The sequence below is a fragment of the Cimex lectularius genome, unplaced genomic scaffold (assembly GCF_000648675.2).
Source record: "Cimex lectularius strain Harlan isolate CLEC.00 unplaced genomic scaffold, Clec_2.1 scaffold90, whole genome shotgun sequence".
Lineage (NCBI taxonomy): Eukaryota > Metazoa > Arthropoda > Insecta > Hemiptera > Cimicidae > Cimex > Cimex lectularius.
Window position 1 is genome coordinate 39,960 of NW_019392684.1, and position 24,177 is coordinate 64,136.

At 33.7% G+C, this 24,177-nt stretch overlaps 1 pseudogene; it reads left to right on the plus strand.

Annotated features, from left to right (window-relative positions):
* Window positions 1-966: 966 nt before the first annotated feature.
* On the plus strand, window positions 967-15,961 carry LOC106666437 (annotated as a pseudogene).
* Window positions 15,962-24,177: the final 8,216 nt, after the last annotated feature.

The following is a 24,177-nucleotide window of genomic DNA, read 5'->3' on the forward strand; positions in this document are numbered from 1 at the left end:
TTATTTTTTTATGCACATAGTAATCATTAGAATTATTGTGATCATGACATACAAGCAATGAGCCAAAAGAAAAATGAAAATAGCTAGACTTAATCTATCAAAAACATCAAGCATTAAATTAAAAAATTAACACTGCCAGATCCTGAATTACATCAGACAGTGAAAAATAGAAAAGATTATATGTCAATCTCGCCGCAAACCTTCAAGAAGGAATCTAACAATTTTTTACTTCAATAAAAACAGTTGTGGTTAGAGAAATTTTTCCTTAATAAAAAGAGGAAAATTTTTTGAGCAATGTGCAACATGAACATTTATTGACTGTGATTGTTTCTTGAAGCCCATCATCGCCAAAGCCATGTTTCTAAGACAATTCTGTCTTGATAAAACAGCATTGGCGACAAAAGCCCGGTGAACATGAAAGTCAGAGATTGCCGTTTATCTCTTCGTCTTATCAATTGCTCCTACCAAATTCAGCAAACTTGACAAAACTATTATTACTCATATTTGAATATTAGCCAAAATAAATATTATGTGCCATTCGGTGTCTGCTTTATGTTATAATAAACTTTAGTACCCAATGCTTCGTTTTCATTTCAATACAGTATGCTAAAACTGACTCGCTAACATAAATGTGTGCCACAATACAGCCCCACACAATTTTATAATTGAGAATAATATGCAAAAAGCATTGTACAGTGGTTTGACTCATCCACAACAGAATTCAAAACCAGTTGGATATTAAACATTCCTGTATGACAGGAATTACTTTTTTTTTTTTTTTTTACTAAAAAATGTTTTTAAATATTTAGATGGATTCAGTAAAGGTTGCTGTACGAATTAGGTCACTTGTAAAATCGGAAACTGAAAGTGGCTGTCGCTCTTACATTGAGAGGACTCTCAGGTAAATATTTTTAATCTGATAATTCAGAAATTGTATATTAATGCGTAGTAAATCAAAATTAGATCTCAATCGGAAAAGCTAGTCAGATGTTCACGTTTAATTATGTCCTCGATGAGTTCGAGGGACAAAGCAAGGCCTACAATTGCGCAGTGAAGCATCTTATTGAAAATCTATTCAAAGGTATTTACTTTTTTAAAAATATTTTTAATATCCAGCTGTTAACTAGGTTCTAATGTATATTTGATTTATTAGGTTATAATTTGACTATCCTCACATACGGTCAAACAGGTTCTGGCAAAACATACACTATGGGTACAAATTATTCCGGAGACCTCGAGCTGGGCGTAATTCGTAGAGCGGTTTATGATATATTTGATACAATTGGAACAAAGACTGATTATTCGTATAGAGTGACTTGCTCATTTTTAGAAGTAAGTAGACTGATAATATTCAAGTCGCCTGGATTTTTCAGCTGTTTTATTTTTATGATGTAAAAAATATTTTATTTGCCTAGTTGTATAATGAAAGTCTCTATGATTTGCTGACTAACAAACCGCGTGAGCAAAGTGTGATCGATATGCGGGAGCAGCATAACGGCGTTTGCATTCCCGGTCTGGCTGAAGTAGAGGTCCATTTGCCCACTGAAGCCCTTAGCCGGCTTCAAGAAGTAATTTTATTTTGATGAGATAAAAAAATACTCCCAAATCTTCTATTAATTTGCTTAAAAAGTAAAAATAAAATTTACAGGCAGAAAAATTAGAAGAGACTATGAAAGAGAAGTTCTCCGAATTAACCCACCTGTCTGAATCGATCAACGCGGACTCAGGCCATATCGACAAGAACAAGATTCTGCAAGACAACAAAACCAAAATTCTAGAAGTTCAGGTAGAAGTCCTTGGTTTTTTTTAAGTATATTCAGTCCCCGAAGAACTCCTAAGAACCCTGCATGTTTCCTCAAAAATCCTTGCTGATTGCATGAAAGACGTCAACTTTTTCCTAAAGTCCTGTTTTTATTTTATTTATACCTTCACTTTTTTTTTTTACTTTTTCCTTACACGCAGAGACTCCAGTGCGATAAGGAGATGCTCAGCCATGAAAAGCTGACAGAAAATACGATGAAATTTATGTAAGTGAATTTATTTATTTAAGTTATTCAGATATCGATTAACGGTCACTCATCTCTACACTTATTTATTTAAAATAATTTTTAAACGGCTCTTAGTTCAACAAATTTTTTTTCACTCAGCAAATCACAAAGAAACTTGTCTGGAAAGAAGAGCTAATGGCAAAATTGTCCGAAAATGCAAATGGACGTGGTGTCATTGAGGGTGTTTCTCAAAAGGAAGTCGATGATCTCAAAAAGCAAGTCTAATCCTTGCAGGCTGAAAAGGACGAGCTGCTTTGCTAGATCAACAACGCAGCAGTAAATTCGGCGAACAATGCTAGCAAGTAAGAAATTTGTCGACTAAAATTATTCATATGATTTCAGGCTTATTTGAAGTTTGACTTTATATGTGTTGATAATTTATAGAGTTGCTGAACAGAGAAGGAAAAGGCTCCATGAACTTGAGCAACAGAAGACAACACTTCTTAAAAAGATTGCAGAACAAGAAAATATAATTAAAATGAAGCAGAATTCTGATGAAAAAATGAAAGCTTTACAAGCTGATATCATGGTAAAATATTAATTTTCAAGTTGTAACATTCGATAAGCTCATTTACCTAATTTTCCTTCAATTCGCTTGTAGTCGATGAAGCAACTCAAGGTAAAACTGATACAGCAGATGAAGAGTGAAAATGAAAAGTTCAGAACGTTGAAGGTAGAAAAAGATCGGGAAATGTGCATGCTTCGTTCCCAGAACGTTAAACAGCAGAACCAAATGAAAAAGATGGAACAACACATTCACTACAGCAGAACGTGCTGAAGCGTAAGCTCGAAGCTGCCGCAGCTGCCAACAAGAGAATCATGGCTGTCCTGGAAAGGCAGAAGCAGGCCAAGATGAGAAGGCAGGAAGAAAAAGAAAAACTAGCAAGGGGCATGAAGCAAATTGAAGAAGGCATCGCCAACAGGAGTACTGAAATTGCTGACCTTCAGCAAAAGCTTCTTGATATCCATTAAGGTATTATATTGTTAATACTTTTATTTTAACTTGTCATATTATTGTTACTATTATTTTTCTTCTTTTTTTTTTCTTTAGAAGATCGGCCTAAAGGGAACTGGGATATCCTGCAATCAATGGGCGATGGAAGTTTGCCATTTCGTACCTGTTCAACCTTGAACTCTGACATTTAAGTTTTCTTTTATCTTAAATACTACACAGTCCATATCAGACCTCAAGGTCTTGTAGCAGCTTTTCACATTTTATTATCCTTTTCTTTCTTTTTTTAATATTAATTTTTTTTTTCTAATAGGAACAGCAATATGAATATGTCAACCAGCTTGATTTCTACTCTCACAAGATGGAAATAATGGCTGCCAATCACAAAGTGGAATTGGAAAATTTGGAAAAAGAATGTGAGGAAAAAGTAAGTCAAAAATTTCTACATATTAAAAAAAAATGTTTTAACATTTTTTCTTTCTTGTAGGTCTACTAATTGTTGAAGCGCATTCATGAGCTGAATCTGAACGAGTCTGAAGAGATGGTTCTATACAAGAATATCAAGTATGAAGAGCTCGAGAAAATCGGGATGCTCAGGAACAGAGTCCAGGAAATCGAGGAAGAAGTAGACACCTTGAAGAAAGCACCCATTGTGCGCAAACCTGTACGTGTATATTATTTTAAAAAAATATCATTTTCTCCGAATCAAAAGCAATTAATAAATGGATATTAGAAATAGAGATTTGTAGATATAGTTTTAACATAATTAAATTAAATTTTAAATATAGTGTTTCTTCTTTTGTTTAGTTGTAATAAATACATAAGGCAGTTTGCTTTTTATTATTATTATTATTATATTAGGATTGTTCAATGATTGAAAAATATCAAATTTTTTGTTTTTTAGCCATCTACGCATATGGAATCTTTTGAAAACTTTTTGACGCAAACAAATCCAAACTCCACTACATGGAAGGTACTCTTTCTAAGATCAATTATTGCATGTGCATGATTGAAAAACTGCATGTAGACAAAAAAATTGGAAAATTATTTTTAATTTATTTAAAAAAAAATCGTTGCAACGTTTTTAAAGCTCTGACCGGCTTCCTCTCACGAGGAGATTGGTTTAACAGACTTGTCACTGATGATGCTGAAAAGGAGACTTGAGACTAAATTTGTCAAAGAAGTTTCCGTCCAAAAATTTCATTCTGCGTGAAGGGAATTTTTTTGTCTGCTACATTGAACTCAAAACCACATTTGAAATTACGTTGTGGCATCCGTTAGCTGTGGACCGTAGACGATTATTAATTGACAAAAATATAAATTTGTCACATTTTCATTAAATTTTGTTTATTACTAATAAAATACTCAAAAGATATTCTAAGAGTATACAGTGAAAGCCTGTCTTATTGCTAATATTTCATTGATATGGGGTGTTTTGATAAAAATGTAGCAAGTTAACCCTTTCAGGATGGGTAGAGACATATCCCGCTATTGCTTCCTCCTGTGAGGAGCTGAGTCTTCAATTCTACACAGGTAATGTGAGTGTGACTCAAAACGGCAAATAACAGTGCTATGTTTTCTAAATTTTCTATTCACTAGCGCTAAAAATAACTTGAACAGCACACTGTTTCTTTGAGCTTTAGTCTAAAAGCAAGGGGACTAGATCTATTTGTAGTGAGGTGTTCTAAGTGATTTGTTATTGTGCTAATGCATTTCGATCGTGTTACGACTTTTTCTTCCTCTGTTGGCACAATTACACAGAAGACACTTTGAGTGAGTAGAAATACTTTGAATATATAAAAAATATATTTTGCATTGTATAAATTCACTTTTCCACATCCAAAATGTAATTGTTATAGTAAACAATGTTGGTAAATCCAGGCCTTGAAGATGATCTCAATAAAGATCGAAACGTTGGCACAATAAAGAAAATGTTTTTCTGAAACCTACATCACACCAGACTGCATCTCACGATTTCTAAATCAATATCGATTAACAGTCACTAATCACCACACACATATTGAACAGAAGCCGATAAAAAGGAACAGAAAACATCACTTTTCACTTGTTGTTTATTTTTGATTTTCAACATTTTGTGCACACTTTTTGTGTCGCATCATTTCGTTGAAGCCATACAGTATTGACAATATGGAGCCCTTTCCATCAGATAGCAGGGTTCAAGTTATACTGGGATTTATCCATTTGTAGACTCGATTCTGATCTATGTATTGAATTTTTAAATCGGGCTTAAACTTGTAAATCCTTTTACACCAAATGATACTCAAAATAATTCTAAGACTCAAAACCGCAGATCATTTATACCAAAGAATACACAAAATAATCAATAATCTAGTTTAATATATTAAAAAACAAAAAAAAAAAAAAAAGACACCAAAGGGTTAACCCCCCATAACATTTTGAATGCGACAAGGCTGAGGGTTGTCAACCTTCTGGGGCAGCTTTTATTTTTTTATTTTATTAAATAAATAATTGTAAAACACAATATTGTTTTTTTACTTTATTTATTTAGAAGGCTGAGAGTTGTCAACCCTCTGGGGCAGCTTTTATTTTATTGTTAAATAACCTGTTAAATAAATAATTGTAAAACACAATAATTTTTTCACTTTATCTTTTGTCTAAATTAGCATTTTTGGGTGGGTCTGTTATGAGATCTGCTGCTACAGGCGATAGCCAAATTTGGTGCAACCCATACAACTGCTTAGTTTCAAATTTTCATAAAACCATTTTGGATTTTTAATTATTACAATTATTTTGCTTCTAATTTTTTTTTTTTTTTTTTTTTTTTTTAATGCAGCAACTTCGAATTCATTGTTTTGTTATTATTTGAGGCAGTAAGACTGAAAGTATATTTAAAATAAATATAATAACTTAGGTATTCGAAATATTTTTGTAAAAAATTATTATAAACAGTAACAGTTCAATTTTTCTGTCACCCATTGCTACAACGTAGACGGTGGAAGTATATTCTCATTTTCTCACCGTCCATTTTGCTGTAATTTACACAAAGGATTTTCCTTTTTCGTCCCCTCGACATTGAAGGTAGGGGAGTAGGAAATAGGCTACCAAGAGGTCGAAATGACCCTTTGGTTGGGATGGTAGAATATTCTCCATATGCCAGGGCCATCCAGCCAGGAATAAAAAGAATTGTCCCTGTCAAAAACAAGCTTAATTCAACAATTCAATTTATTTCCTTCTTCATTATGTAGCTCCCATTAACCAATCGTAACCTTACGAAGGATGGGGCAGATTAACACTGGTGGCGGCTCCTTACTTTGTGATGACTGCAGGTATTGGCCCTGCAGGGGGCGGGATTGGTCTGACTCTGGGTTAACAACCCAATGAGCTTGGAGGTGTCACTGGTGCCTGGACCCCGACCCTTCCTCACTTTAGTCCTGCTTTAAGTGCGAGAGTACGGATGTGGTTTCACTCTCCTTGGCTTGGTCCTGAGGTCAGCAGACACTGTTATCCCCACTCTACCCCATTCTTTTAATAGACTCAAGGCAGAAATGACCCTGAGGTCATAGTCTTTATTAAAAATGATAAAAAAATAAATAAAATATTTGCAAATAACATCTGGAAGGAGAAAGCCTAACTTTTAGTACAATTTCAGCGACTTGCAATATGCTCCAAATAACAATTTTTTATCTTCTTCATTTTACAACTCTTCCTTTATATATGACTCCGTTTTCAACCATTAGCAAAAACTAATTTTAAAAAACCCTGAAAAATAGAAATACATTTTTCTATATTTACCATCATTTATTGTTATAATAAATTAATAAATTGTTAAACTTTTTTTTTCTTTACAAAACCCTGAAAATGACAAAAATGGTTTAGTGTTTAATAGCCTATCCATCAATTAATTCTGTAATTATATTAAATTTTAAAATAATCACATCTTACCTTTCAAAAGCAAAAAAATCTGAATGGCACACCATTTAACAGCTGGTTTCATGCTAAAATTAACTTAACACTGATTCAAAGTTGAATACATAAAGATGTGGAGAAAATAATATAGACACCCGCTGCCTGCCATGTATGGATTAAAATAAATACTGTTTTACTACTAGCATTATTGCAGTTAATCTGAACAGGGTGTAGTTTCAATTTATACTAGGCAGACACCACTGTCTCTTTGCTCATCAGTTCTGAATTTATTAAAATTTGTTCTCTGTTTTGCAGGATAAGTCAAATTTAGAAGTCAGGCCAACAAAAAAACCGAGGTATGACTAAAAGCCCATTTGTCTTACAAAATCAAGTTTCAACTTTTTTTTTCTAGGTTAAGGAACCTTTAGCGTGAGCATAAGGGCGAAAAGCGATGGCCACTTTTTATAGATATTTTTGTATTTATAGAGCCCCATATGGCTATTGTTAAATAGTTTCTTTTGAAACAAAAAATTTTTATTTACATTCCGGAAAAAACCAAGACTTTTAGCCCCCCCCCCATATTTGTTGCAATTGCACGTTCTATTGTTTGTCTAATTATTCTTTTTGAATATTTTATAGTTGAAGATTATCAAGTTTATATAATAACCTAAAGGTCTTGTCTTTTAATTGTACATTGGTTTTAGACTTATATTTGGCAGGTAAACACTATGAGGGCAGCATCAAATACTTCGTATTTCACTTTTATTTCTGTCAGGTAATATTTATGGCCGTCTTTATAAGCTTGTGAGCAACTCAATTATCACGGTTCCTCCTTGGACTGTCACAATCAACTTGGTCTCCGGGTGCATGAGGCTCAATGGAAATTTTCCCGTGGCGGCTTTGACTCATTCAAACATCCAGTGCCAACTGTTTTCCTGTCCTCTTTATTGATCAAAAAGGAAGCAAAACAAGTTCTTCTGAAGTATTGAAATCGTATGATTAAAAAAAATACAAACCTCGTCCTTATCGTATTTTCCCCTCATCTCGGCCACTTCCTCCCAGTGTTTATTTATATTTTTATACACAAAAAAAAGGGGAGGATATGGGCATGTGATCATCAATTTTATTGAAAGTTTTTTTTTAAAGTACTAGATCAAGTTCTAAGGGTTTTTTTTCCCTACGTCCTGTGTTCTACATAAAAATTCATAACTTACCTGGATTTTAAGTGAGATTTTAACTAAATGAGAACAATAACAAAAACTCAAACATTTTTTTATATATATAATTATCATTTGGTATGAGGCAAACTATTACGTGTAGTTTGGGGAGTTGTAAATCCCTGAAAAAGGGGGCATAGGTGGCAATATGGCACACAAATATTTTTGTTCCAGGTTATAAAAAAAAATTAGTTTGGCTGAAATTCTTTTTGTCTACTTTCTCGCTGTCAGACGTGTTTCACTTTCTCAACATCATCAAAGATAGCTTTTTGAATGGCATAGTTTGTTTAGGAAAATTAATCGGAAGAGCGGCAGAAATCCTCCAAGATTCAGATTTTGCAGATTGGAATACATTAAAAAAATTTCTAATAAAATTTTCAACCATTCAAAATTCTCATAGTTTATTATTTGAAATATTAAACTCGAAATGCACAAAAGATCCATTATACTATGTTAAAGAAATAATAGAAAAGTTCAGAACTTACAAATCCAAACTTTACACGGAAAATAACGCCGGAGATTACAATGAAAAACTAATAGTTTTACATGTAATATCTGGTCTCAGAGATCCCTGGCGAAATAATTTGGCCACCAGAAACACACAAACATTGATGGACATTGAGATATTATTACGAAATGACTTTCAATACTTAAAAACTAACCAAGCAACAATAACACCAAACAAATTCAATCACCAAAATCGCCCACCTTTCCCTCAAAATTGTCAACCTTTCCCTCAAAACTATCAAAACCGTGAACATTTTTTCCAAAACCGCCAACTTTACAATCAAAACCAACAATCACACCAAAACAGACAACCTTTGCAATATAACAAAAAGCCATCACTACCCCCAGTAACACCAATGAGCATATCAACGAGGAACAATTCCCAAAATCCCAATTTTGGCCAACACACGGGGAAACAGTCAAACCCCGATCAGAACTCTTTTTTAGAAGCAGGCCAAACTTCACAAGAATATTTCACATAATGAACATTGAATGCGATAAGAACGACGAACTTCTGTATATAGTCGACAAAAAGACGAATTTTAAAATCCTAATCGACACTGCAAGTACGAGACCGTTCATAAATCCAGAAATAGCAAAAAAACATTTCAACACTAAAATAAAAGATAAGCCATTTGAAGTGATCACCACTCATGTCTCTTCGAGGGAAAAATACAGTACACTTCTGAATTCAAACGATCTCTCAATCGCTGAAAAATCAGACCTTGAATTCTTTTTGTTTAATTTTCACCCAAAGTTTGCCCTATTACTAGGGACAGACAATATTAAAATTCTAAAAGCAAAAATTGATCTTTCCAAAAATAAAATAAAGATACAGGGGAAAGACTCCCCAATTGCTTATATTAAAACTTCGGATGATGCCGACTTTAGGCACAAACAATCCAATTCGACCCCGAACAACATCACACAAACCGAATTGCTAGTAGATGATTCTAGGGACGAACAATCCGATTCGACCCAGAACATCACACAAACCAGATTGCTAATAGAGGCAAAGTCCGAAAAAATCATCCCCATTAAAATAAAAAATGTCTTGGACAATCATTATTGAGAAATATCAAAATAAATGAATTAGAATCTAATCCCTGAGGGTTTGATAAATATAAAAAATAGCACAGCTCTTTGTGTGGTAAAAAACGATACAGAAAAGGATATGGAAATAATGTTAGAGCACCCGATTACGGTTGAAGACATTAATGACTTCATTATACAAACAGGGACTAACAATTTCAATTTGATGACCCAAAACAAAGAAAAATTTGACTCCAATAAAATTCGAACAGAACACTTAAATGTCGAAGAAAAAAAATGACATAACAAACTTAGTAAAAGAATTTTCTGACATTTTTTACTTAGACGGAGACAAATTAACATTCACAAATTAGATTAGGCGCAAAATCTGAACCACAGATGAAATACCCGTCTACTCTAAAACCTACCTAAAACAACCAAATCGAAAAAATGTTAAAACAAAATATAATAAGATCGTCATTTTCCCCATACTCAGCCCCGGTTTGGGTCGTCCCAAAAAAACTTGACGCCCCTGGACGAAAAAAGTGGCGCCTAGTCATTGATTACCGCAAGCTCAATAAAAAAACTGTCGAAGACAAATATCCGATACCAAACATAACAGACCTACTCGACAAGTTAGGCCGATGTAATTATTTTACGACAATTGACCTTGCATCGGGTTTTCACCAAATTGAAATGGACGAAAACAGTATACAAAAGACAGCATTTGCAACAGAAAGTGGACTATACGAATTCCTACGAATGCCTTTCGGACTAAAAAACGCCCCGAGGAACATTCCAAAGAACGTTGGACCACATATTACGTGGACTAAACAACAGGATATGCATAGTATACTTAGACGACATAATTGTATTCAGCACAAGCTTACAGGAACATATAGACAGACTACGACAAGTCTTCCAACGGTTACAGGATACAAATTTCAAAGTCCAACTAGACAAAACCGAATTCCTAAAATACCAAGTCGCCTATCTAGGACATATTGTGTCAGATGAAGGAGTCAAACCTAACCCCGACAAGATAAGTGCAATAAAAAAACTACCCCCTCCCCAAAATGACCAAACAAATAAAAGGATTTCTCGGTCTACTAGGGTATTACAGAAAATTCATCCCGAACTTCACACACTTGACGAAACCATTAACAAAATGTTTAAAAAAAGGTGCAAAAATAGACATGCACGACCAGGATTACCTGGAAACATTTAATATATGCAAAAATTTACTAATCAACGAACCTATCCTAAAATACCCAGACTTTACCAAAACGTTCCATTTGACCACTGACGCTAGCAACATCGCCATTGGCGCTGTGCTGAGCCAAGACTTCGACGGGTCAGACTTACCTGTAGCATATGCCAGCAGAACATTTTCAGACACCGAAACAAATTTATCCACAATAGAACGAGAACTACTCGCTATTGTATGGGCAGTAAAATACTTCAGACCCTACCTATATAGAAAAAAATTTCCTATTCTATCCGACCATAAACTATTACAGTGGCTTTTCTCACTGAAAGACCCTACATCAAAACTACTGAGATGGAGACTAAAACTAGAAGAATATAATTTCGAAATTAAATACAAAAAAGACAATTGAATTCTAACGCAGACCCTCTATCTAGACTAGAAATACACATAAACGAAGGAAACTCTCTCAAACCCGAGATTTCACGTTCACAAACTCTAGACTTAGATGAAATCTTGACATAAGTGTTAGAAGACAGAAACGCAAACTCGCCAAACGAACAAATAAACGAAATTATTGCAGAGCTGACCAACACAAATCCGGACATAGATATGACTTCAATAGTAGCAAACCCACCAGATGATAGTGACATAGAAATGATCGAAGAGGAAACTGACGAACAGACAGTACATTCAAACTACCAAAGCAACATAGAAATTGAGGTACCAATCAATCATTGAAGGTCCAATAAATTATTGTAAAAACCAAATCATAATATCACTTGTAAACTTCCAACTCAAAAAGGTCAAAATAATAAAACTATTCGAGAACAAAACAAGGTTAGTAGTAGAAATTTCAAAAAACAACTTCGCCACAGACTTCGTAAACTTTATCAAAGAATTTATCGTACCAAAAGTAAAATTTGGAATTTATTTCTAAACGAATTTTTACGAAGACTTTTGCCGTATTATGAAACAATACTTAAAGGAATCAGGGTTAATACTATTCCGTTACTGTACAAAACTAGTTAACGTACGATGTAATTGAACAAAACGAGATGTTGGAAATAATTGAAAGTTATCACATCAGAAAGACAAATCATAGAGGAATAGACGAAACATATAACCAAATAAAAAACAAATATTATTGGCCAAACATAAAAATCCATATTTGAAATTATATCAATAAATGCGAGTTGTGTTTAAAGACAAAATACGACAGAACACCCCTTAACCTTGAACTGAATGTCACCCCCCACACCCCCTAACGAAATAATCCACATCGACACTTTTACAGTGGACGGAAACAAATTTCTCACGACCATAGACGCTTTCTCACGTCTTGCTCAAGCTTATAAACTTCACAGGCCGTCGAAATAACACACAAATTAATCAAGCATTTCACACATTACGGCATACCGAAGAAAATCGTTACCGATAATGGTGTGGAATTCAATAACTAACTTGTCAAAGAATTATTTAAGGTCTACAAAATCAACACACATTTTACCAGCATACAACATCCACGATCAAATGGGATGATAGAACGACTACACTCCACAATCGTAGAACACATACGATTACTCAAAAATAGAGATGAATTCAACGATCAGAATATAGAAGACAAAATGAATTACGCCATATTCGCTTACAACAACACGACACATTCTGCCACAAAACACACACCACTTGAAATCCACAGTGGCCATATAAATAGAGACTCCCCACTAGATATAAATATAGACGAGCAATTAACTAACGACTACATAGCAAACCACAGAGAACGAACTAAATTACTATATGAGAGAATTAGAGAATTAAGCCAAATCAACAAAGAGAAACATATTAACAAACGGAACGAAAACAGGGAAACCCTCCCTGAAATTCCCAAAGACGTTTACGTGTGAAACACACAAAAACAGAGCAAAACCAAAGACCGTTATAAACCGGAATAGATAGATACTGTTAACAAAGAATTAAAAACCGCAAAAATAAAGACACAACACAGACAAAATTCATTTAGAAAATATAAAATGACCTAGGACAACGAGTAACTAACAAACGAATCTGTTCCAGGACAGATGCTCTTAGCAGTCACATCAGGAGCAATAATAACGGATATCACAACATGCACAGGACTCATCCCTATAGACTTAGGCACTGCAAAAGTACAGATGTCCCACCACGTTTTAATACATTTTTTTAAACTAAACCACTTTTTAAATCAACTACAAGTCCTTGACAAAAACTATCGCTCGACACTGTTGTACCAACAAGGAAAAGTAATATGCGGGACTAGTACGTTAACCGATGGGGCCACTCTAACTAGCTACTGTAAAATAATTAACCACACTAGAGAAATTATAAGAGATAAATTAGAATTTATCAACCCACAAGGGAATATTATTAAAGATAGATTTAAGAGAGAAATTATAAACTCACTCATAAAAAAACTCATAAAATTATATACTCACTAAAATCAGAAATCATAAAAGAATACAACAAAACAGTACAAACTATAAACCAGAATAATCACGAGATTGCTAAGAAGATATTAAAACTACACGAGAACATTGACCATTACATGGATTTAAACAGACAACATAATATCTTAAATCAAATGCAAATTCTATATCACATTATATTAAACACATTACAGGATATAGAAAATTCTATAGCGTTTTGTAAATTAAAAACATTACACCCCAGCATAATTTCCCCATCCGAACTATTCTATGAAATAAATAAAATTTCGCCTTACTATGGAAATAGATTACCTTTCGAAGTTCACCCACAAAACATAAACTATGAGGAAATTATCAAAGTCAATTGTATTATCAAACCTACAGAAATTGTATATTTATTAGAAATACCTATTGTAGAAGATGTAAACTTCCGACTGTATGAAATGTACCCGTAGTTGCCAAATACGGAGAAAGCTTTGTAACTATACTTCCAAATGTTAAATACTTACTCAAACCACAATCTGGTCTTGAGAAAACACAAATAATTACACTAAAGAGTACACAAAAAATTGCATACGTACACTTTTGCTCTCCTGATTTAATAACTTACACAAACGCTCAATGTGAATTGAACCTGCTAGAAAGTGGCAGTACAGAACTTTGTCGCTACACAACACTGGACATCTCTGCCAACCACTTGGAGTGGATACCACAAATCAACCAGTACCTGGCAACTTTCCCCACAGGAGAACGCTTAAAAATCATCAACCAGGACATCGCCGAGGATAAACTACTACAAGGAGTCTTCCTCATTAATCCAAACAACAGTCAAATAATATATCGAGGAAAACACCTGAACCACGAGTCTAGATCCTCTGGGCAGCCAAACATCTTGGCAAAGGTTGATTTAAATTTCCACGTCTCTCAGATGTCAAAGTTCAAAGTACATCTTCAGGAATTCAATCTGCAAAACACACCATCCAACGTCATCGTGGATCATAACAACAACGTTTTTTTAACTGCAATGAGTTCCAGCAATCTGGCAATCATCATAATGTTGATCATCGCAGTGACTTTAATCACCACCATGACTTGGACACGATTCAAGAAGATGACGGCAGACTTCACTGAGCCACCCGAGGAAGAAATCCGCCAAATTCAAGAATTTCCAGGGAAATTTCCGAACTATGGGTGGAGGAGTTACATCCGCACCGGCTGCTTCTGTCATCATAATAGATCCTGCAGACTCAGCAACTCTACAGAGGCTATATTAGACCCTCTACCACCATTTTTGGACACTTGAGACTTGACACTTAATTTGACTCGATCTCAGACTCGGAGTTGAACCGCATCTTAATCACGACCTCGTCCTAATACTTACTTTATAAGTTATTCATTTTTATGTAAAATTAATTGTAAACTTTAGTGATATATAATAAATAAATCTTTTTTTAAAAACGAGTGTCGTGTAGNTTTTTTGTACTTTGACTATGGTTATTTCTTTTGTAAGAGAGGCTCGATCTTGGATTAGAGAATCGAGCGACCTCTCCGACTCGAGCTCCTCCTGCATCTTTTCTTTTATCCTCTCAGAGGCAGGGCCTTTTCTGCCTTCTCATCTTGGCCTGCTTCTGCCTTTCCAGGACAACCATGATTCTCTTGTTGGCAGCTGTGGCAGCTTCGAGCTTACGCTTCTGCTGTAGCAAGTGCTGTTGTTCCATCTTTTTCAGCTGGTTCTGCCGTTTAACGTTCTGAGAACGAAGCAAGCACATTTCCCAACTTTTTCTATCTTCCACATTCTGAATTATTCATTTTCACCCTTCATCTGCTGTATCAGTTTTACCTAGAGTCGTATCATCGACTACAAGCAAATTGAAGGAAAATTAGGTAAATGAGCTTATCGAATGTTACAACTTGAAAATTAATATTTTACCATGATATCAGCCTGTAAAGCTTTCATTTTTTCATCAGAATTCTGCTTCATTTTAATTATCTTTTCTTGTTCTGCAATCTTTTTAAGAAGTGTTGTCTTCTGTTGCTCAAGTTCATGGAGCCTTTTCCTTCTCTGTTCTGCAACTCTATAAAATTATCAACACATATAAAGTCAAAGTTCAAATAAGCCTGAAATCGTATGAATAATTTTAATCGACAAATTTCTTACTTGCTAGCATTGTTCGCCGAATTTACTGCAGCGTTGTTAACCTGGTTAAGCAGCTCGTCCATTTCAACCTGCAAAGAGATTCAACTTGCTTTTTGAGATCATTGACCTCATTTTGAGAAACACCTTCAATGACACCGAGTTCTTCGGTGGGCGAATGGACCTCTACTTCAGTCAGACCGGGAATGCAAACGCCGTTATGCTGCTCCCGCATATCGATCACACTTTGCTCACACGGTTTGTTAGTCAGCAAATCTTAGAGACAAAACAGCTGAAAAATCCAGGCGACTTGAATATTATCCGTCTACTTACTTCTAAAAATGAGCAAGCCACTCTATAAGAATAATCAGTCTTTGTTTCAATTGTATCAAATATATCATAAACCGCTCTAGGAATTACGCCCAGCTCGAGGTCTCCGGAATAATTTGTACCCATAGTGTATGGTTTGCCAGAACCTGTTTGACCATAAGCGAGGATAGTCAAATTATAACCTAATAAATCAAATATCCATTAGAACCTAGTTATCAGCTGGATATTAAAAATATTTAAAAAAAAGTAAATACCTTTAAATAGATTTTCAATAAGATGCTTCACTGCGCAATTGTAGACCTTGCTTTGTCCCTCGAACTCATCGAAGACATAATTAAACGTGCACATCTGACTAGCTTTTCCGATTGAGATCTAATTTGGATTTACTACGCATTAATATACAATTTCTGAATTATCCGTGTAAAAATATTTACCTGAGAGTCCTCTCAATGCAAGAGCAACAGCCATTTTCAGTTTCTGATTTTACAAGTGGCCTGATTGTACAGCAACCTTTACTGAATCCATCTAAATATTTAAAAAAAATTTAGTAAAAAAAAAAAAGTAATTCCTGTCATACAGGAATGTTTAATATCCAACTGGTTTTGAATTCTGTTGTGGATGAGTCAAACCACAGTACAATGCTTTTTGCATATTATTCTCAATTATAAAATTGTGTGGGGCTGTATTGTGGCACACATTTATGTTAGCGAGTCGGTTTTAGCATATTGTATTGAAATGAAAACGAAGCATTGAGTACTAAAGTTTATTAGAACATAAAGCAGACACCGAATGGCACATAATATTTATTTTGGCTAATATTCAAATATGAGTAATAATAGTTTTGTCAAGTTTGCTGAATTTGGCAGGAGCAATTGATAAGACAAAGAGATAAACGGCAATCTCTGACTTTCATGTTCACCGGGCTTTTGTCGCCAACGCTGTTTTATCAAGACAGAATTGTCTTAGAAACTGGCTCAGACTGACATCTTTACAATGTGTGTTCTTTTAGCAACTGTTGTTCAATAATTTGTTGAAGTATTAAGGAGCGGTCGGAATGAAGTGTTTTAGATTAAAACAACAAAAGTATGCCCAGGCTCGCCATCCATGTTAGAGGCAGAAGAGCAAGGAGATAGTTCAGTCTAGCCTTGTCAGTGAGAAGGAAAACTGTTATATATATGTAACAGCAATCTAGATTTGAATAAATTTTAATTTTATTTGATATATGAAACTCATTTCCATCATGTGACCTATTTTTTTTTTTCATTTTTTAGTTTTAGCTTATTATTTTTTACAATCAAAGTTGATTATTTTAAATTTGCTTTTAAGGAAAGAGTATTGTTACCATTTTCATGTCCCATTATTGTTATTTATTTGCTTGAAAGCAAAAGTTTATGCTTTATTTATTTTATTTTTAGGACGCAAAAATACGTTCTGTCATATATATTTTTGTTATTGAAACAATATAGAAGTATCTCTCTGATCATATATTTTTATAACTTTTCTTCCAAAACAACTTACTTTGATTTTGAGGCAAAAACACCACTAATTATAATGAGATTTTCCGAGGACTGATTATTCAGAGAAATTATGAATTTAATAATGTCCCAAGTATGGATAAATGGAGGCGAGAGCCTGGGCATAATTTTGTTGCTATAAGATTAACAACTTTTTCAGTTTTGTTTTTTTTTGGCCGAGAAATGTGTTCTCTCTGCAATATGTTAGCAGATGATACTGTCTGTCATTTTATATATATCTGCCCAATTCTGAGGAACTACAGAATAACTTTTTTACATGCATTTCAATTAAATTGGAATATATTTCTCGAAAATTTAAATGAACGAAATTGGCAGCAACTATACAATTATGTAACATACGCATTAAAATATAGAAATCAATGGAAACAAGAATTTAATTATTAAATTAATATATTTAACTATTTATTCATTCATCTGGTTATTTATTATTTTTGTTTATTTTCGTGTTGTTTGAACCTATAACTTGTTAATGTTGTGTATGGGTATTGTTAATGGTATTCAAAGTCTATTTATTTTGTGAAGGTTAAATTGAATACTATATACAATTTATATATTTATTAATAGTTGTTATGTGTTATACATGGGTTATGGACATATAATAAACTAATTTATTTGTTACATTTTAAGAAATTGTTTATATATGTATGCTTGTTTATTGTATTTTATTTTCTCTGTAGCTGATTTAATATAGGATTCAATGCTGTATATATGTATATTATATACATATTATGCGTGCCAACTTTCAGAAACAGATGATATCTCAAATGTGTATATCCTTTTTGTACAGTTCATATTTGTATGTTGTTTTTTGAGGAAAAGAAATAAAAAGCATTCTATTTTATTCTATTCTATGACCCGAATAGAAATCGAAACTTGGGGGGAGGGATGAAAAAAGTTTATATCTAAAATAATTCATTCCTGACGGCTCCTCACCACTTCCAACAAATTAGATCTTTCACAATATTAAGCATGGTGTTATTGTTTGAGTTTACTTAGCTTGAAGCCACTGAGCTATACTGTGTTTGTGCAATCCTTCCAAGTTTTGCTGGCTTGGAGTCGAAATTCCAAATTTTGAATATTGCAAGGATTAAATGCCGATTACAAAACAATCAGCTTCAAATATTGAAGCATTTGTCAGCTGCTTGCCGATGGTCCCACATCTGATCAATTTGAGTGACAATATCCATTAGGTCAGTGAAATCTTCAACAGATGAATGGATGTATATTCATTCATGTCCTATGGTTCTGGGACAGCGGCGTTAGAGGGGCTCGCACCTTTGGTGTTATTCATTGAGTGATCTGTGTGAACTTTGATAAGTCTCACTCACTTGGCATCGTGTGACCCAAAGCCTACTGTTTTCAACATAATTTATATTTTCATCTGGCTTTGGCATGACTGACTTATTACTTTCTACTTTTTTACATGCATACTTTAACTTTTTGTAAAGGATGGTTTGTACCGTCTGATGACTCACCCACCCAATGGCGAACAAAGAAACGTTTTCAAAAAACCTGGAGAGCGTAGAAATACGAAAGGTGAATAGCTCCCAATAGACGACAGATTTAGTGTGGTATGGTTGTCGCAGTTCATCAAGCTGAGTGCCATCATAAATTTGGGATTGAGTCAGTTGGGTAGGCTTATGACGTTCTTCATGTCCATAAACAAATGAAGGGACTGCGTAATGGAAGCTCTTTAGGGGCATTTCTAAGCTTATGGAACATTTGGCAGGTTGTCAAAATAGGTTTTGTTGTAACCCTTTCGTTGCACACTGCATATAGGGCGCAGTTCATGTGCTATCAAATAACACTTGGTGATTCTACAATATCTATTTCTAAGTCAGATCAAAATAATTTTTCCTCTGTTTGCCCTATAAGACATTGTCGTTGGCTTTTACTTCTTGAGCTTTCCCTCAAGCAAGTGTAATTAATTAAATTGTAAAATACATTAACACAAACACACAACAGAAGGACTAAAAATGCAAGAATAAGGCAAACTAAAATGAATGGGTAACGACCAACTTACAGGGTACTATGGGCTTCAAGAAACAATCACAGTCAATAAATGTTCATGTTGCACATTGTTCAAAAAAATTTCGTCTTTTTATTAAGGAAAAATTTCTCTAACCACAACTGTTTTTATTGAAGTAAAAAATTGTTAGATTCCTTCTTGAAGGTTTGCTGTGAGATTGACGTATAATCTTTTCTATTTTTCACCTGTCTGATGTATTTCAGGGTCTGGCTGTGTTCATTTTTTATTTATTTTTTTATTTAATGCTTGATGTTTTTGATAGATTAAGGCTAGCTATTTTCATTTTTCTGGCTCATTGCTTGTATGTCATGATCACAATAATTCTAATAATGATTACTATATGCATAAAAAAATAACAACATCGATTGTGGAAACTGGAACAGCAGCATAACTTCCTTGACTTTATCATCACATAAACTATAAATAACATAAAAACAGACAAAACATACAGCCAATCAATACTGGCCAGCCAAAAGTGATCCAACCAAACTAAATAATAAAGATTGTTTCAACTTTATGCGAGACGTCTGAATCCTAATATAACTTTAAAATCATATGAGGTAGTAACAACAAACAAGCAGGTTGATCAAAACACAAAAAAGCAAATAAAAAATGAACAACAAGAGGCAGATTGCTCAGAAAATGTCAATCTTTTATTACAAAAATATTTCTCAGAACACAGGTGCTCCCCCACAGAGCTAAAACTAACACAGCTCCAAAAAAAAAAAAAAACAGAGATCTCAGAGATCTGTGAGAGATCTAGAGGCACACGCGGGGAGAAAAAAAAAACGAGATCTTTTGAAATTTTGGCCTTCATATTTTTGCTCTTTTGGTCTGTCAGATGTATTTCAGCATCTGGCTATCTTTAATAATGGTTTTATGTTTTGAGAAATGTGTATAACGGTGAAATTTCGAATTGTTCGCCAAACCCCTACTGCTGAGATATCCCCATAGTACAATGCAAGCAGGAGTGGGAAAGGAGGAGGCTCTGGGAGAAATGGTGAAGAGTCGGCTTTTGATCTGCGAAAGTAAAAGAAAGAAAAAGATTTGCCGTGTGAGTCTGCGCAGACGAGATGACTATAGTAAAATTTCCATTTGTGCATACTTCTACAATTTATATGTTCTAATAATTTTGTATGAGCTCAGTTTTGGCCAGAGGTACCTATTCATTTATTTTCTTTTTTTTTTTAATTTTATTTATAAACAAGTAAACTTTTTTTAAAAATTAACTAGGTATATTTGACTTATATACAGAAGCTATGTTACTTATATACTTGTTTGAAAAAGGGGTATTAGTGGAATTTATTTTATTTAATTTTACCCTAACATTACAAATATTGGTAGCAGAGCGTCTGACCATTCACTAGTCGGAGTGTTATGATTTACTGCCAATTATAAAATAATTAATTAACGATGGGAAAAAATAAAAAAAGTTACACACAAAGATCAACGATAAATACTCCGTCGCAAACAAAATTTATACAAGAATAAAAAGAAAAATGGACAGAAAAAATTATGCATAATTTGATAGAAATTATATTAAATAAATTGCAAATAACACGGGATAATGATATAATGAAAAAATAGATTTTTTTTTCAGTATATCATTTCAAACAAGAATTTAGTATGAAAGGTAATAAAGAATGATTCACATTTAATAGGGTCCACTTTGAGCTAATTAGATCATGAAGAATCAGGTTCACAATAGGTTTCCACAAGTTTAACTTCTGATACTGAATCCATAGATTTTAAAAATTAATCGAAATGCCATAAAAAATCAAAGTACATCTCTATACATTCGAACATAAATCTCAACACCTGCCTCATTTTCATTTGTACAACCTACGATCAATAATAAATTTTTTGTTAAAACTAGAGCCAATTGCAAGAAGAAATAAAACGCAATTTAAATCATATTGTCCATACTATTAGAGAGAGAAAATAACAAATTATCGGCTAATTTCATATGCCCTGATATACTTGAAATTTTGGACAACTATATTGTAAGATAGAACTTAAAAATCATACATGATGGGCCACGACCTCACACAATGCCAACAAATGTTCAACAAGTGGCAGATTGTCCATAAAACTCGCTCTTTTATTAAAATAAGAAATTGTCAAATCGATTTGTGTGTGTTGTACAACAGGGTTCTTCAAGAAAGATCAACCGATTCGCCCGATGGTTCAATCCAAAAGAATCACAGTTAGGCTTCCCTATACTTGAAATTTTGAACTTTTGGACAACTGTATTGTAAGATAGAACTTAAAAATCATACATGATGGGCCACGACCTCACACAATGCCAACAAAGGTTCAACAAGTGACAGTTTGCTCGTCAAACAAGCTTTTTTATTAAAACAATCGTTAGTAGAATAAGTGTGTTAAAATAAGAAATTGTCAAATCGGTTTGTGTGTGTTGTACAACAGGGTTTTTCACGAAATATCGACCGATGGTTCATTCCAAAAGGATCACAGTTAGGCTTCCCTATACTTGAAATGTTGAACTTTTGGACAACTGTATTGTAAGATAGAACTTAAAAATCATACGTGGTGTATCAAAATCTTTCACAATGCCAAGAAATGTTCAACAAGTGGCAGCTCGTCAAACAAGCTTTTTTATTAAAACAGTCGTTAGTAGAATCAGTGTTATAATCAGGATTGTAAATTCAGTGTATACAGGTTAAACCACGAGCGGGAGTTAAATGGCAATTAATAAACGATAAAAAGACAAAATTACCTTAAAAATAGGGTAAATAATAAACTTAATTCAACAAAACTTGCTAAAAGCCCAAAACCGAAGACCGTTGGCCAAAGACTGATTCAGTGATTCTGTTCCTGCTTGTTCTGGCGGGTTCCAGCTTGCAACCGATTGTGCCGTTCATTTTGATAAAACTCAATACAAACTCATTTTCTCCAGGATATACAAAACAATTTTTAAAAAAACCAATAACTGTTTTTGGCATAAAAACTCATTTTTTGGGTGGTTTTTTTAAGTTTGGGTGAAAGAATTTGAGGACAATAATCTCTTTCGACGGTCAAGGTAGTCATGATAATACCGAGTTATCATTTCAAATTATTTCTTTTATTCTAATATCCCCTGTGCTTTAAACAGCCATAGAATATAATTAAAAATGGCGGAAAATTAATGTAAAGGGGTATTTGGATAAAATTTCAAATTGGACTTACAATATCTCAAATGAAGTATGAAAAGCTCAAAGATTTGAAAGGCTTGCGCGGGTTCTCTCAACTCACTGTAAACGGGAACTTTTTTTAAAATATGTAATAAATACTTTTATTATACAACAACAAGAAATGCAACTTTGCAATGATAGAAAAACTGGAACAATGGTAAATAGCATGTGATGGTAAATATAAAAATCCGTTTGTTAAAAAAAAAAAAAATTAAAGGTAACTCGGGAAAGCTTTTCCTACTGTTATAACGTATGAACATAAACTCTGTCTTGTTTACTTTTATTTTCAACCCCAGTCTTTCGTTTAAATGGTCAATTAATGGAGATAAATAACGTTCCCCAATCCTCTGGTAAATGTTTTACATTTCAAAATTCAGTATGGAAGCTTTGTCGGTCAGTCTGCGATTTTTTTGCAATCTGTCGCCTTTAAAACGACCAAATCGGACCTGAACTACTGTAAACTAAAGGTTTTTCACTTTACGTTTACAGTTTGTTCATACTTCATAGTGGTGATGGCGAAGCATGCTGAACCAATCCACTTTTACGTATTTGGTGAACTACTCACATGTCAAGATGGAGCCAATAAGTGACCCAACCGGTTCAGCATGAGTTAACCAACTTACTTATTTATCAACAGCAGATGCATACAACCAGTGTAGTATATATACAGAAAAATACTATACTATATATATCTATATACTAAACAAATGCAATATATATACTAAACACATAACAAACCAAAAATTATTTTATAAATGGAACTATTTTCACTAATTAATGACTAGAGTTTTATACATCTTTCCTCAGGACATGAGCAGATGTATTAAGCAAATCAATATTCTCATATTCATTACCGGAAAATTACATACATTTTTGAAGGTTTTTGGACTTTTGATATTTTGTTAGGTTTAGAAAGTATTTGTACATATTGTTACCAATTTTTGACAAAATTGCTACACGAGATCAAGTTGAACTAGTTGGAATCCTCCATTCCCTAACTCGCAACTCCCTTCTTAACAGGTAGTTGAAACTCGAAAAACCAGTAAAAACACATACCTTTTCAAAGTCTTTGGAACTTTTGATATTTCGTTAGCTTAAGAAAGTATTTGTACATGTTGTTAACAATTTTTGACCCGATTAGTACAAGAGATAAAAATGGTAAAAATACATACTTTTTCATTGTATTTTGTTAGTGTTTTGTCTTATTTTCTTTATCGTGCCAACGTTTATTGAGATCATCTTCAGGGCCTGAGACATAACATTATAAACATTTTTTAAATTTTACAAATACATGTAGGATGTGGAAAAAAATGAATTTATACATTTCTAGAAAATTTTAGATTTTCAAAAAAATGTATTTATACAATGATAGAAAATTTTAGATTAAAAAAATGAATTTATACATTGCTCGAAAATTTTTGATAAAAAAATTGAATTTATACAATGCTCCAACCTCGTTGTCGCTCAGGCACAAAGGTGGGTGACTCTCCCTGATCCATCACGGAGAGGCTAGAGGCCTCCTAGGAGGTCTCGTAATTCTATTTCTACAATGCTGGAAAATTTTAGATACAATCAAAGTATTTGTACTCACTCAGTGTTTGTTTTCCGTGTAGGTGTGTCATTTTTGTCTTATGTGTTG